This window comes from Aegilops tauschii, chromosome 5, assembly GCF_002575655.3.
Source record: "Aegilops tauschii subsp. strangulata cultivar AL8/78 chromosome 5, Aet v6.0, whole genome shotgun sequence".
Lineage (NCBI taxonomy): Eukaryota > Viridiplantae > Streptophyta > Magnoliopsida > Poales > Poaceae > Aegilops > Aegilops tauschii.
Genome location: NC_053039.3, coordinates 261,686,669 through 261,702,822, shown reverse-complemented (window position 1 = coordinate 261,702,822; position 16,154 = coordinate 261,686,669).

Here is a 16,154-nt window from a genome sequence, read left to right as displayed (position 1 = left end):
CATTCCATTTGGACTCCCTTTGGTATTCCTTTTCTGCAAAACTCCAAAATAGGCAAAAAAACAGAAACTGGCACTGGGCCGGTTAATAGGTTAGTCCCAAAAATAATATAAAAGAGCATATTAAAGCCCATTAAACATCCAAAACAGATAATATAATAGCATGGAACAATAAAAAATTATAGATACGTTGGAAACGTATCAATTACCATTTGCCTGTCCGGTGCTTCGCCACTATGAACGTCTCACGCCCTTGCAAGCCCACCCGTGACCGCCTCATGATGAAGGACTGGCACGGTGTCTCTGCTTGGGTCCGTCCCTGCAGCATCGCTAAACCCAAGAGGCTGAGCTCTGGCTCGCAGGACAGCTCCCGTGCACGTCACCTCCCATGGCCCTTGGTGCATTGTTCTGCATGAGCTAATAGCGGGCGTATAAGTGAGGGCGCGCGACCCGGTGCCTCGTCACCACGGGAGCCGCGCGCTGATACATCCATTTTGCATCATGCTTTTATATCAATATTTATTGCATTATGGGCTGTTACTACACATTATGTCACAATACTTATGCCTTTTCTCTCTTATTTTATAAGGTTTACACAAAGTGGGAGAATGCCGCCAGTTGGAATTCTGGGTTGGAAAAGGAGCAAATATTAGAGACCTATTCTGCACAACTCCAAAATTCCTGAAACTCCACAAAAGTCAGTTTTGGAATTATTAAAAATATTGGGGGAAGAAAGCACCAGAGGGGGCCACCCACCAGCCACGAGGGTGGAGGGCGCACCCTACCCCCCCCCCCCCCAGGCGCCCCCCTGCCTCGTGGGCCACCTGGCAGGCCCCCGATGCCCATCTTCTTCCATATGGTGTCTTTTGCCCTGGAAAAAATCATAAGGAAGCTTTCGGGACGAAGCACCGCCGTCTCGTGGCGGAACCTGGGCAGGACCAATCTAGGGCTCCGGCAGAGCTGTTCTGCCGGGGAAACATCCCTCCGGGAGGGGGAAATTGTCGCCATCGTCATCACCATCGATCCTCTCATTGAGAGGGGGTCAATATCCATCAACATCTTCACCATCACGATCACCTCTCAAACCCTAGTTCATCTCATGTATCCGATCTTTGTCTCAAAACCTCAGATTGGTACCTGTGGGTTGCTAGTAGTGTTGATTACTCCTTGTAGTTGATGCTAGTTGGTTTATTCGGTGGAAGATCATATGTTTAGATCCTTAATGCTATTCAATACCGCTCTGATTATGAACATGAATATGATTTGTGAGTAGTTACGTTTGTTCCTGAGGACATGGGAGAAGTCTTGTTACAAGTAATCATGTGAATTTGGTATTCGTTCGATATTTTGATGAGATGTATGTTGTCTTTCCTCTAGTGGTGTTATGTGAACGTCAACTACATGACACTTCACCATGATTTGGGCCTAGGGGAAGGCATTGGGAAGTAATAAATAGATGATGGGTTGCTAGACTGACAGAAGCTTAAACCCTAGTGTATGTGTTGCTTCATACGGGGCTGATTTGGATCTATATGTTTTGTGCTATGGTTAGGTTTACCTTAATTCTTCTTTCGTAGTTGCGGATGCTTACGAGAGGGGTTAATCATAAGTGGGATGCTTGTCCAAGGAAGGGCAGTACCCAAGCACCGGTCCACCCACATATCAAATTATCAAAGTAATGAACGCGAATCATATGAGCATGATGAAAACTAGCTTGACGATAATTCCCATGTGTCCTCGGGAGTGCATTGCTTTATATAAGAGTTTGTCCAGGCTTGTCCTTTGCTACAAAAAGGATTGGGCCACCTTGCTGCACCTTAGTTACTTAGTTACTTGTTACCTGTTACGAATTATCTTATCACAAAACTATCTGTTACCGATAATTTCAGTGCATGCAGAGGATACCTTACTGAAAACCGCTTGTCATTTCCTTCTGCTCCTCGTTGGGTTCGACACTCTTACTTATCAAAAGGACTACGATAGATCCCATATACTTGTGGGTCATCACACGCCGGTTGTCTTCCTTCAGGACCGTCTCATGAGAAGACTGGGCACGGCGTTTGTGCTCGGGTCCGTCCCTACAGTGTTGATAAACCCAACGGCTGAGCTCTATCTGGCGGGCCGGTCCCGTTCACGTCACCTCCTAGGGTCGTTGGTGTCTGGCCTTCGCATGTGATATCCTCAGGAGATTCACTCGGCGCAGGTTACCTGACCATCTGGCAGGGCTATCATCAGTGTTCCCAACCAAGTTCAGGCGCAACCCGCCTTGAGATAGGGCCTCGTGAGTCCCGCGCTGGCTCATGAGTGCCCAGACACACCTCCTCTAGCCCTGTTGTGCAAGCCACGTGTTAGGGCGGGGGTGTACACGCCTCGGGAGCTCTCCTCAGAGGGATCCCCCTCCCACGTACCAGTCAAAGCACCATGCTCAGCGCTGGCAGTCGACACTGCCGAGGAGCGGCTATGCCCGTACAAGAGCGGAAGCGCCATGCTCCGCGCTGATGATAAACAACTGAGAGCAGCATCACCACGTTGCAACAACCTCAGGGAGCCTCCATGCTCAATATCTAGCCTCACCGCGCTGTTTTCCCTCGGGAGAGTAGCGCGAGGGGGCTATGCATGGGGGCTACGCTCAGGTCACGCCTGGCGTACGCCACCCTGTCAGGTCCCACGGACATGGTCTTCGTGCATCCCTCCTGAGCGAGATCCCGGCGAGGAAAGGAATGATGGTTGGTTCGTACGTCAAGGGGGACTCCTAAGCATGACTGCCTTAGGAACCTCACTGGCCACGTAGCCCCTCACCCCTTGGTCTCGTCCTGGCGATACGACGACCCAACGGCGACTGAGGTATGCACGGGGCCGGGCCCTGTTGTCAGTGTCAAAACCGGCGGATCTCGGGTAGGGGGTCCCGAACTGTGCGTCTAAGGCTAATGGTAACAGGAGGCGGGGGACATGATGTTTACCCAGGTTCGGGCCCTCTCGATGGAGGTAATACCCTACTTCCTGCTTGATTGATCTTGATGATATGAGTATTACAAGAGTTGATCTACCACGAGATCGTAGAGGCTAAACCCTAGAAGCTAGCCTATGATTCTGATTGTTGTTGTCCTACGGACTAAACCCTCCGGTTTATATATACACCGGAGGGGGCTAGGGTTACACAGAGTCGGTTATAGAGAAGGAGATCTCAATATCCGAATTGCCAAGCTTGCCTTCCACACAAAGGAGAGTCCCATCCGGACACGGGACGAAGTCTTCAATCCTGTATCTTCATAGTCCAACAGTCCGGCCAAAGTATATAGTCCGGCTGTCTGAGGACCCCTTATTCCCGGACTCCCTCAGTAGCTCCCAAACCAGGCTTCAATGACGATGAGTCCGACGCGCAGATTGTCTTCGGCATTGCAAGGCGGGTTCTTCACCAAATTCTCTGGAGTACCTGTTGTAGCGAGCAGTATACGGCTTTCCGTTAATGTTGCGCTCCTCGGCTTCTGTGCTTTAATAATGGCAGTCTCTACGTGTCGAGCGAATGCGAGAAGTCGGAGCATTTTTACATTTGCCACCTTGACCATGCAAGTAAATCGTCTATTTAAAGAGACGGGGATCCTCAGATCCAAATCACACCATTCTTCCCCAATGAGTATTCATCAGAACGCGCCCGGAAGAAACCATCCCATCATGGCTGGCCGTCACAGCACCTCCTCTCGCTCCCGTAGCACTAGGCCAGGCGATTGGGAGAAATGTTTTGTCCCCCACAGCCGACTAGTAGAGTTGCAGACCTAGGGGTTTCTCCCGCCTGCGTTCATGGTCCCCGTCCGAGCTGGACTAGCCACTTATAATGGCGGGGAACAGGTGGAGAGTTCTCCAAACCCATCCAAGGGGGAGCGGGTATGCTTCGTCCCCTATTTGCTGAGGGGACTCGGATTTCCAATCCATCCTTTCCTCCGCGGGCTCCTGGAGTTCTACGGCCTCCAGCTGCATAACTTTACCCCAGCCTCCATACTGCATATCGCAGGTTACGTCGCCTTCTGCGAGCTATTTCTGGGTTGCGAGGCTCATTTTGAGCTGTGGAAGAGGCTATTCTACCTCGTACCCCGCACTCAGGAAGGGTCGGTATATCAAGTGGGCGGAGCCAAAATATGGCGCATCGCTGAGACCGGATACCTGTCCGGTACCCCGAAGAAGACATCCGAAGACTGGCCTTCGGAGTGGTTCTATATGCAGGACGTCCCTCTTCCGAACCCTATTCGGAAGGGCCTTCCCGAGTTTGTAAATGCCCCGTTGAAGAAACGCCACAGCTGGCGTCCCCGGAGCCCCCAGGAGGAAGATAACAGAGAGATCCTTTTTCCTGATGGACAGGATAAAGACGCTGGCCAAATCAGGACTGACAATAATTGAGGTTATGTCAATATGTATAATACGGGGAGTGCATCCACTTCAATATCGGGGAAAACCCATGTGGCACTTCAATGGAGAAGACGATGCCACCCGCTGTGGCTGTAAAGGTCCGGACTCCGCCACCGCTCTGGCGCAGATATTGTCCGATTTGTACAAAGGATAAGAAGAGGAGTTCATCCGTATCAAGCCATGGGATGGATTCTCCATGTACAACCCCGCAAGCTGGGTGAGCTGCTATCTTTTATTCCAGTCTTGCCCGTACTTTTTAGTACAAATGTTTACCTTGTCAATTCATAGCAGGAACTGCAAAGAGCTATGAGGGAGGTTCATAGCCCATCTTCATAGCCAGAGGACCCCAACCAGGCCCTCGACCTCGGACTCAAAGAAGATCCAGACACATTTGTGGAGCTCGTCGACAGGACATTTTATCAGTTAAGTTGCGATGGTGCGTTGGTTGCCATCATAGCTGATTATCCTGGCCTACTCCCTGTATCACATGTAAGTAAAGCCGGAGTCCCGACTTCCAAAAAGGATTCCCTCTTTGCGCCTTACCCACCGCATACGTATTGCATTTTACAAGGAAGGCCATCGGGACGCCATGCCGAACCCGCGGTGACTCGTCAACAAGGGGCACCGAAGCTGGGTAGGCTTAAAAGGAAGGCGGCCAGGACTGAGACGCCGTTGCAAAGCTATGTTTAAAAACCTGCCACGTAATTATCATCGTTAAAATATAACAATGTCCATTATCTCTTGGCAGAAAAAGCGCTCGCCGGACTATATCCGGAGAGCCTGCCGGCCACGCCTCCACCAGCCGGACTCCGAGGCTGGACTCAAGGGCGGAGGTCAACGCGGGGACAACGCCGGACGATCCTCCTACAGAGGATGCGGATAGATTCTCCACTACAAACTCCGAAGTGGAGAGCGCCATGAATCATAGGCGCCGACGGGCCACACTACGCGACCCTAATTTCTCTGAAGAGGCGTTCAATGCCTTCAACTCAAGGGAACATACATCCAGGCTGCTCAAGATGGCCTCGCCAGAGCCACGGACCAGTACGTAAAGGATATACGGGTAAGAAAATTTGATGAGTATGTATATCAGTAGCCCCTGAGACTTGAAACAGTTGGCACAACAGATTGAAGGATCCTCGTGTGCATAGGTTCTGACAGAGAGGAATACCCAGCTATCTAAAGAGCTGGAGGAGTGCAAAGCCCAACTGCGGGCCACAGTTGCCAGAATGGAGGAGTCCACGAAGGCCCCATCTGGTAATACTTGTTTTGATCAAAAATAATGTAAAAGCATGTACCAGTTAGTATTCGGCATGAATGCGAATCTAACAATAGATTCTGCAGACAATCCCGGAGGCAATCCGGAGATCCTACCAGAGGATGAGCAACATGCTCAACGACAGCTGAAGGTTGGTGAGCGTGTGCTTACAAAGGTTATATGTATAGGAGAAAAATAATCTCCAGGACGCGAACACCTGACTGGACGTCAAATTAAAGGATGTTCGGGCCCAGCTTGCTGACTTCGTCAAGGAGAATAAGAGGCTTCGACGCGGCATTTTTAGTAAGTGCGCTAATGAACCACTATAAAGTTCGGCGACGAAGCGGGCTAACAGAATTATATCTGTAGGTATGTTGACAGGTTGTCCCGAAGAGGGGATGCCCGGATCTGCAGGAGATCTTCTGCAGGAGCCCTCACAACTGCACGAGCAAGTTCGGCAGGTGATGCAGGGCATTGCCCAGGCCTTGTGGCCATCCGCCTCCCTGCGAGGAGGCATGGGGGAGCTTGTAGAGATGCTCAAGGGAGCGCGGCAGCGCTTCCGATTATGGAAGATATCGGCCTGCCGACAAGGTGCAAGGGAGGCCTGGGCCATGGTGAAGACACGATACACCAAGGCTGACCCGAACCACATGGCCGAGGTCGGACCTATAGGATCAGATGGGAAAGAGATCCCTGTAAGTCTGGTATATGACCAGGTAGCATTAGCTGCTAAGTATTCCCAATGGGATTGTAGGCTAGACAGCCTGTTGGATGGTATAGAAGAAGAATTTAGTCATTCTAAGTGACTTTGTACTTCAAAGGACATATTTTGTCCCTAGCCGGATTGTAAATCATTTGTCTTGGCGGACCTTTTCGCTTGAATCTCTGGACCCGACAGTCTGGAGTGTATCCGAATACCTGCTCAGTTATGTGAAAACCGGGGCACGCGTGGAAACCAGGCGTAGGGGTCATAAGTGCTTGAACAGACAAGTACCCAACTAGCTATGTTATATTACATGGGTAGTAAGAAACATCTTCCAGGGAGAATAGTTCCGTTGAGGGTTCCTTTCCCTGGGTGTGCATGCATTGAAGTGCATGTCCGAACTGCGAAAAATGACGCAGGATATAAGCATCTGGGGGCATGTTTTGCAATAAGTAAAAGACATCTTTTGTTCACCGACCGAATATTCCCTTAAGAACACTAGCTTTCGGCTTCACCCAGTCTGAGGTACACATCTGGCTGACCCGGCAGTAACAATCGCAGAGGTGCTCCCCTTATGCCCTAGCCGAATTAACGGGAACGTAGGGCATAAACACAATAGGCAGGCAACCCAGCTTGGCCAAAACTTAAGTCATATCAATGCATATAGTGGTGAAAAAAGGCACATATGGAGAAATGACGCATATGTGGTGGGCATAAAGCCCAGAAGATAACTATATTAAGCTTCTGTATAAGAAGCCCCCAGGTATATTGAGCGCGCATAGCGCGGCGGGAGTGTGCGGTCGCAGCAGACTCAAAGTTTTTAAGGCTATATAAAAAAATAAAAAGATAGAGGATATAACTTTAAAAGGAAGGCGGAGGTAAGGAGACAAACACAGAGTTCGGCGCTAGGCGTAGAATCTTCGGAGTCTGGCCGTGTTCCATGGGTTCGGCTCGAGTCGATTATCTGATGCATCACGCAGATGATACGCTCCCCAGTGAGAACTTTATCGATGATGAAGGGACCCTCCCACTTGGCCTTGAGCTTGTCCTTTTTCTTCTCTGGTAGGCGTAGAACGAGCTCGCCAATGTTATAAGTTTTGGCTCGTACTTCTCTGCTTTGATACCTTCGAGCCTGCTGTTGATAGAATGCGGAACGGGCCTTTGCGACGTCATTCTCCTCCTCCAGGGCATCTAAGCTGTCCTGCCGATCCATCTCGGCTTCTCTCTCTTCGTACATGCGCACTCTAGGTGAGTCATCGATGATATCACAGGGTAGCGCTGCCTCTGCGCCGTATACCGTAAAAAATGGTGTGTATCCGGTTGTGCGATTTGGCGTGGTCCGCAGCCCCCATAGTACGGAATCGAGCTCCTCGACCCAGTGTGTTTCTCATTCCTTCAAGGATCGCACTAATCTGGGTTTAATGCCGCTCATAATAAGACCATTCGCTCATTCGACTTGACCGTTTGTTTGGGGGTGATAGACGGAGGCATAATCAAGTTTTATGCCCATTTTGCTGCACCAAGTTTTCACCTCGTCGGCTGTGAAGTTTGAGCCGTTATCGGTGATGATGCTGTGGGGGACACCGTAATGGTGTACGACCCCAGATATGAAGTCTATCACTGGTCCGGACTTGGCCGTTTTAACTGGTTTGGCTTCTATCCATTTGGTGAATTTATCGACCATGACCAACAAGTATTTCTTCTTATGGCTTCCTCCTTTAAGGGGTCCAACCATATCGAGCCCCCAGACCGCAAAGGGCCAAGTTATGGGGATTGTTTGGAGAGCGGTAGGTGGCATATGGCTTTGATTTGCAAAAACCTGGCAACCAACGCAATGTTGGACAAGGTCATGTGCGTCTGCCCGGGCTGTCGGCCAATAAAATCCTGTACGGAAGGCCTTGCTTACGAGCGCCCGAGCTGCGGCATGGTGGCCGCCGAGTCCGGCAAGAATTTCGGCCAAGAGCTGCCGCCCTTTCTCTTCGGAGATGCACCTTTGGAGCACTCCCGTCGCACTTTTCTTATAAAGCTCTCCCTCGTGGACTTTGTAGGCATTAGAGCGCCGCACAATGCAACGTACCTCATTTTGGTCCTCAGGGAGTTCTTGCCTATTTAAGTAGGCTAAGAAGGGTTCTGTCCACGGGGCGATGATAGCCATGATCGCGTGGGCCGAAGGTGTTATTTCGGTGGCAGAGCCTCCGATTTCGTCCGAGTGTTCGGGATCTGGGGTTCTGTGCGGATCCGGACTGGTATTGCCGGTCTCCCCTTCCCACACCACGGATGGCTTGAACAGCCTTTCCAAAAAGATATTAGGTGGGACAGGGTCGCGTTTAGTGCCGATGCTGGCGAGAATATCTGCCGCTTGGTTGTTTTCTCGGACCACATGGTGGAATTCGAGCCCCTCGAACTGAGCTGACATTTTGAGGACAACATGACGATAGGCCGCCATTTTTGGGTCCTTGGCGTCAAAGTCTCCATTTATTTGAGATATTGCGATATTTGAATCCCCACACACTTATAGGCATTGAATGCCCATGGAGACTGCCATCCGAAGACCATGCAACAAGGCCTCATATTCGGCTGCATTGTTGGAATCTGTGTATAGTATTTGGAGTACGTATTGGACTGTATCTCCGGTGGGGGATGTCAGGACGATGCTTGCCCCTAGACCAGCTAGCATCTTAGAGCCGTCAAAATGCATGATCCAATTGGAGTACGCGCCATACTCTTTAGGGAGTTCGGCTTCTGTCCATTCGGCGACGAAATCAGCCAGTACTTGCGACTTGATGGCTCGTCGTGGTTTGTATGTTATGTCGAATGGGAGGAGCTCGATAGCCCATTTAGCAATCCGGCCCATGGCATCGCGGTTATTTATTATGTCATTGAGTGGTACTTCGGAGGCCACCGTGATTGAACACTCTTGAAAGTAGTGTCGTAGTTTTCGGGATGCCATGAAGACCGCGTATGCTATCTTTTGATAATGTGGGTACGTGACTTGCATGGAGTGAGGACAGTGGATACGTAGTATACCGGATTTTGAAGCGGGAACTTATGTCCATCTGTCTCTCGTTCGACGACGAACACTGCGCTTACAACCTGGTGTGTTGCAGCTATATATAGCAGCATGGGTTCGCCAATATTTGGCGCGGCCAGGATTGGATTGGTGGCCAAGAGGGCTTTTATTTCCTCCAGCCCGGCCGTAGCCACATCCGTCCACTCGAAGTGTTCGGTGCATCGAAGAAGGCGATAAAGAGGTAGTGCCTTTTCTCCCAATCGGGAGATAAAGCGGCTTAAGGCGGCCACGCATCCAGTTAATTTCTGGATTTGCTTGAGGTCTGTTGGGGTAGCCAACTGTGATAGAGCTCGGATTTTAGCCGGGTTTGCATTGATTCCTCTGTTGGAAACGATAAAGCCCAAGAGCTTTCCGGCGGGTACGCCGAAAACGTATTTTTCTGGGTTGAGCTTGATGTCATATGTTCGGAGATTGTCGAACGTAAGCCTCAGGTGATTCGACGTGTCTGGTTTTGATGACCACATTGTCTACATATGCGTCCACTGTTTTGCCGATCTGTGTTTCCAAGCATGTCTGAATCATGCGTTGATAGGTTGCACCGGCGTTTTTGACCCCGAAAGGCATGGTGTTAAAACAGAAGGGGCCGTATGGAGTGATAAATGCCGTTGCGGCTTGATCGGACTCCGCCATCTTGATTTGATGGTATCCAGAGTATGCGTCGAGGAAACACAAAGAGTCGTGTCCTGCGGTAGCGTCGATGATTTGATCGATGCGGGGAGGGGGAAGGGATCCTTGGGGCAAGCCTTATTGAGGTCCTTAAAATCGACGCATAGGCGCCAGGATTTGTCCTTCTTTGGTACCATCACCAGGTTTGCTAGCCAGTCCGGATGTTTTATTTCTCTGATGAATCCTGCCTCGAGTAGTTTGGCTAGCTCTTCTCCCATGGCTTGTCGCTTGGGTTCTGAAAAGCGCCGAAGAGTCTGCTTGACCGCTTGTATCCCTTTAGTATGTTTAGGCTTTGCTCGGCCAGCCTGCGTGGGATACCTGGCATGTCTGAAGGATGCCAGGCGAAGATGTCCCAATTCTCGCGCAAGAACTCTCGTAGTGCGGCGTCTATTCTGGGGTTTAGCTGTGCCCCAATTGATGATGTTTTTGTAGGGTCCGTTGGATGGACCTGGAATTTGACTATTTTGTCTGCTGGTTTAAAAGAGGTGGACTTGGGTCATTTGTCGAGTATCACGTCGTCCCTGTCCACTATGGAGCGCAGCGCAGTTAACTCTTCCGCCGCGAGGGCTTCGGATAATGCCTCCAGGGCTAGTGCGGCGGTTTTATTTTCGGCGCGGAGTGCTATGTCCAGATCACTAGCTAGAGTGATGATTCCATTGGGCCCGGGCATCTTAAGCTTCATGTACCCGTAATGGGGTATAGCTTGGAAGCTTGTGAATGCATCCCGCCCTAAAAGGGCGTGGTATCCACTGTTAAATGGGGCCACTTGGAATGTGATTTCTTCAGACCTATAATTCTCCGGCGTGCCGAATACCACATCTAGTGTAATTTTTCCCGCGCATCGTGCCTCCCGACTAGGGATGATTCCTCTGAAGGTCGTGCTGCTTTGCTCAATGCGGCTCTTATCTATTTCCATTTTGTTAAAAGTTTTTTCACATCCCTAGCTTCTGGTAATGCACTAGGCTAGCCTCATGTGTGCATCATGTTTAATCTTGAAAGAAAGTTGAAATGGGGATGACAGAACCCCCAGCACCCCCCTGAAACCAACTAGGGTTTACTAAAATTGGTTTCAATGAACCCAAAATACCCTTCACAAAATGTTCATCATTTCTAGATTGGGCTAAAACCCCTGGCAAAAATGGTGCACACTTTTCTAGGACATTATGTATTTTTGAATTAAATCATAAGTATTTGAATTTGGACATTTAAATTCTATAAAATATTTTAAATGTCCAAATAATCTTGAAAGCATTTGAGGGCTGTTGGAAATAGTTTCATAAGTGCCCACAATTATTTTCAGGATCTTACAAAACGAATTAGTATTTTTACTAATTCAAAACAGAGAAATAAAATAGAAAACAGAAACAATTAAGTAAGAGAGAGAGAGAGAGAAGGCCACTGGGCCACTCACCTGGACCTACCTGGCAGCCCACCTAGCTGGCCCAGCTGGTGGCCTAGCCCACCAGGGCCCATGCCAGTCATCCTATACCTCTGCCAGTAGGCAGAGGAGGGAGACAGCGCACGCGCGCGCCGTGGCGACACGCCACCTCCCTGCCTGCCTGTGTCCCTCGCCACCGCGACGCCTGAACCGCCTCCCCGGCCTCCCCTCGACCCCCCTGGACACCGCACTTTTTCCTCTCCGCCTCTCTCTCGCTGTTCCCCACCACAGTAGGGAGGTGGATCCCTGCGCGCCAAAAGAGCCACTGTAGGTGGATCCCGACACGCTCCGCCGCGTCTGGCCTCGCCGGCGGCTAAACGCCGGCGGGTTGACCACTTTGACCGGCTGGGTTTGACCCCGTCTGCCCAGGGGTTTGACCCTCTCTCACACTGACATGCGGGCCCCGCCCGGCTAATTAATCTAGTTTAGGTTTAAACTTAATTAGTTTAACCTAGGTTAGTGCTAATTAAACTAGGTTAGTTTAGTTAGCCATTGACACGCGGGCCCCACTGGTCAGGTTTTACCTGGACCGGCCCTGTTGACCGCTGACATCACAGTGACGTCATGCTGATGCAGTAATTCTTTCTGGAATTTAAATAAATCTTAAATGATTTATTTATTTCAGAAAATGTTATAAACTTCTAAAAATCATATAAAATCAACCGTAACTCAGAATGAAATAAGTTATATATGGAAAATGATCAGAAAAATCCAATCTATCCATCTATACTGGTTTCATGCATGTTAGAGCAACTTAACCTTGCTGTTTAGGTCAAACATGTTAATGCACTTATATGAACCCATAACTTGAGTTTGTATTTGAATCTTTGGTTCAAATAAGCTCAAAACCTTCTGGTTGTAGTTGCATTAGCCCAACACACTCATATTGCCATGTCATGATCATGCATCATATCATGCATTGCATTGATTGTGTTTTCTCTCTGTTGCCGGTAATTGTCCCCTCTCAGTAGACATTGCTTCGATGATGTGATCGATGACACCGATGGAGAACTATACTATCTTCGGAAGTGTCAGGCAAGCAAAACCCCCTTGTTCATTCTGATACAATCCCACTCTCTTGCTCCTGCTCTCTTTTACTGCATTAGGACAACAACATTTCAACTGTTACATGCTGCGGTAGTTGAACCCCTTTCCTCTGCATGACCTGTCATTGCCACAGTAAATAGATGAAACCCACTAGCATGAGTAGGAGTTGTTTGAGCCCTGATGTGCCTACTCATTCATGCTTGTTTGTCATGCCTGCTATTGCTTAGAGTTGTGTCAGGTCTGATTCATCGGGGATGGATTGGAATGTGGTGAGCATGTCCTACTGTGTGAGAGCTAAGTGTGTGAACACGATTTGGTAAAGGTAGCGGTGAGAGGCCATGTAGGAGTACATGGTGGGTTGTCTCATTGCAGCCATCCTCAGGAACTGAGTTCTGTCTTTGTGATCCATGAACAGTTACTACCACACATTGGGTTTCGGTAACTCGACCCCTCTCGACTTATTAATCAACATGATCTCTGTCCAGGAGTTGCAACTAGTTTCTGGTGTTTGTAGGTAGTGCTAGTAGTCTACTAAGTGGCACCCGGTACAGGTGGGCTTGGGACAGACTAGGCACAGTGGCCCGGTGTACCAAGTGGCACCCGGATGGTGGGCTTGGGAACCCTGCACACATTGTTGGGGGCCGTGAGCGACACCCCGGCCGGATCTCCTTGCGGATGGAACCCGAATAGGCGATAAACCTGGACGAGAGACTTGTGTGGTTAGTCAGGTCGTGGCCGACTCCCTCGCCAGGCTTCCGCTTGAAGGTTGCCGAGATACACGACGTGTACATGGTGGTAAGTGGCGAGAGCGTGTGTGAAGAAGTACACCCCTGCAGGGTTAACATCATCTATTCGAATAGCCGTGTCCGCGGAAAAGGACTTCTGGGTTGCCTGTACAGTTCATAGACAAGTGAAAGTGGATACTCTAAAATGCGCAAGATAAGCGTGAGTGATATGGATGGCATTCTCGTAGGGAGACGGGAGCGGATCCATAGTGGTGTATTGATATCGTGAATATGTGGACTCGTGTGCGCCACCTCAAAAGAGTTACTTGTAGTCGTAGTTTAGGATAGCCACCGAGTCAAAGCTGGCTTGCTGCAGTTAAACTCCACTACCCCCTTTGTTGATACCGATGCATATGTAGTTAGTTCTGATGTAAGTCTTGCTGGGTACATTTGTACTCACGTTTGCCTATTTTATGTTTTGTAGAGAGACGTCGGTCTCGCTAGTAGTTCCGTGTGGACTTTGACGTTTAGCTTGATACCTCAGCTACGATCTTGTGCCCTCGGCAGGATCTGATAGATAGTCAGGCTTCTCAGCCTTTTTCATTTGTAGATGTCTGTACTCAGACATGTTGAGCTTCTGCATGTGCTTTGACTTGTATGCTCTGAATGTTGGGTCATGAGACCCATGTTTGTAATATCTCGCTCCTCGGAGCCTTATGAATAAGTACTTGGGTCGTAGAGTTATGTTGTGATGCCATGTTGTATTTACACATATCGAGCATATTGTGTGTATGATTGAAATGCTTGGTATGTGTGGGATCCGACAACCTAGTTGTTTATCCTTGGTAGCCTCTCTTATGGGGAAATGTAGTCTTGTGCTTCCATGAGCCATAGTAGTCCGCTACAACCCGGTTCACCGGAGTCCTGCTAGCCCAGCACTACTGCTCTGGAACACTTGACTGGCCGGCATGTGATTCACTTCGTTCCTGTGTCTGTCCCTTCGGGGAAATGTCACGCGGTGACATCCGGAGTCCTGCCTAGCCTGCTACAGCCCGGATTCGCACGCTGCTGACCGACATGCTCGATGTTGATTCATGTATGCCTATCCCCGTAAGTTAGTGCCATTTTGGGTTCACGACTAGTCATGTCGGCCCGGGTTCTCTGTCATATGGATGCTAGTGACACTATCATATACGTGAGCCAAAAGGCGCAAACGGTCCCGGGCCATGGTAAGGCGACACCCGTGGGAATACCGTGCGTGAGGCCACAAAGTGATATGAGGTGTTACCGGCTAGATCGATGTGACTTGGAATCGGGGTCCTGACAAGTTTCCTCATAGATGAGGTTTAATCCGTTGTCGCCGTCCATGAGCACTTTAGTAAGCCGGAAGCCATCCACAATTGGGCTAAGGACCAAAGCGGCTGGTGCTCGGACTATTCGGAATTGAGGTTCGTCACTGGCATTGAAGGTTATGGCCGTGTCGTTCCATGGATTTATCGTTGCGACATGGGAGACTTCAGCGAGGCTGCGGAGTGCTTGCTTACGCCTATTGTTTGAGGCGAAAGTCTCGAAGACTGTCAGTACTGTATTGTTATTCTTCGTGGGATGGTGCTCTGCGGTACTGTTGATGAGGAGGTCCTCGCCGCTCTTGGCCACCTGCCGGAGTATCCAACATGCTCTAAGGCTGTGTGTTGGTATGATGCCCGGTGTGCTTTGAATTTTGCATGGCCTGTTGAGCGATCCCTCTAGTACGGTTCCACTACCTGTAGAGGGCTTTGGATTCTTTGCAATTGGATTGGGTGACTTATGAGAGCGCACCCTTTTAGTTCGAACAAGGGGTATAGTTAGAGCTGGAGGATCCCAGAATTTTGTTTGGGTTTTCCAGGCGCTTTCCATCGCACAATACTTTTGTACTATGGCCGCCAAGTCGGCAAAGTGTGCTATGTCACGGTGAATTATAGCGTTGAGAATTCCCTTGTCCGTGCAATTTTTGCAAAATAATGAGACTGCGTCTTCCTCACGACAGTCCGTGACCTTGCTCATTACAAGGAGGAATCTGGCCCAGAAGTGATGTACTGTCTCTTGGGGCTCTTGTCTAATGTGGGAAAGATCACTTGTGTCTGGGTGGGTGGGTCGCTTTAAGTCCAAATCCTGACCTGATCTGAGAACCAGGGGCAAAGGAGCTCCCGAGCTTGGCAGCTCGGACTCCGGGATGTTCCCCAATATTTGTGGCCCGTTGCCCGATTCTAAGTTCGGAGTCTAGGCCATGTCCTCCCGTAGACGGGTGTCCGGCTTGGAAAGCTCGGGAATCCGGACATAGTTCGTCCTCAAGATAGAGGAAGAATCGTTGTTTTGTTCCTCCACCACCGCTATCTGATTTTTCTGAGCTGTTTAGAATTTCTGGTGTATTTCAGAAGTGTTCTTGATATTCTCTTTTTGTGTTTAAAATTATTTTCAGAAGGTGAGGCTTGTCTTGAGGATCACCAGGAGGCTTGTGAACCTCATCTACACTAAGGCAAGCCACAGCAACATTTTTATGATGCCATTTCAATATTTGTGATTTTCTCACTTAAATGAAATGATTAACCCATGCATTTAAATAATTATTGAATTATTTGTATTCTGTTAAGTATTGGTCAGTTGTTATGCTTGATTTACAGAATAGTTGAAACTAGTTTAAGTGGGTAAAGCAAGTTAAAATTTATTTGAGGTGATGTTAGAAATAATTTTGTTATGCATGTTAGTAATTATTTAAAGCTTTGTGTTTGCATTTTTAAATTGATAAAAATTTGTTAGAAAATATTATGTTAAATACTTGTTTAATCATTGTACTTGTCTTACAGAGAACC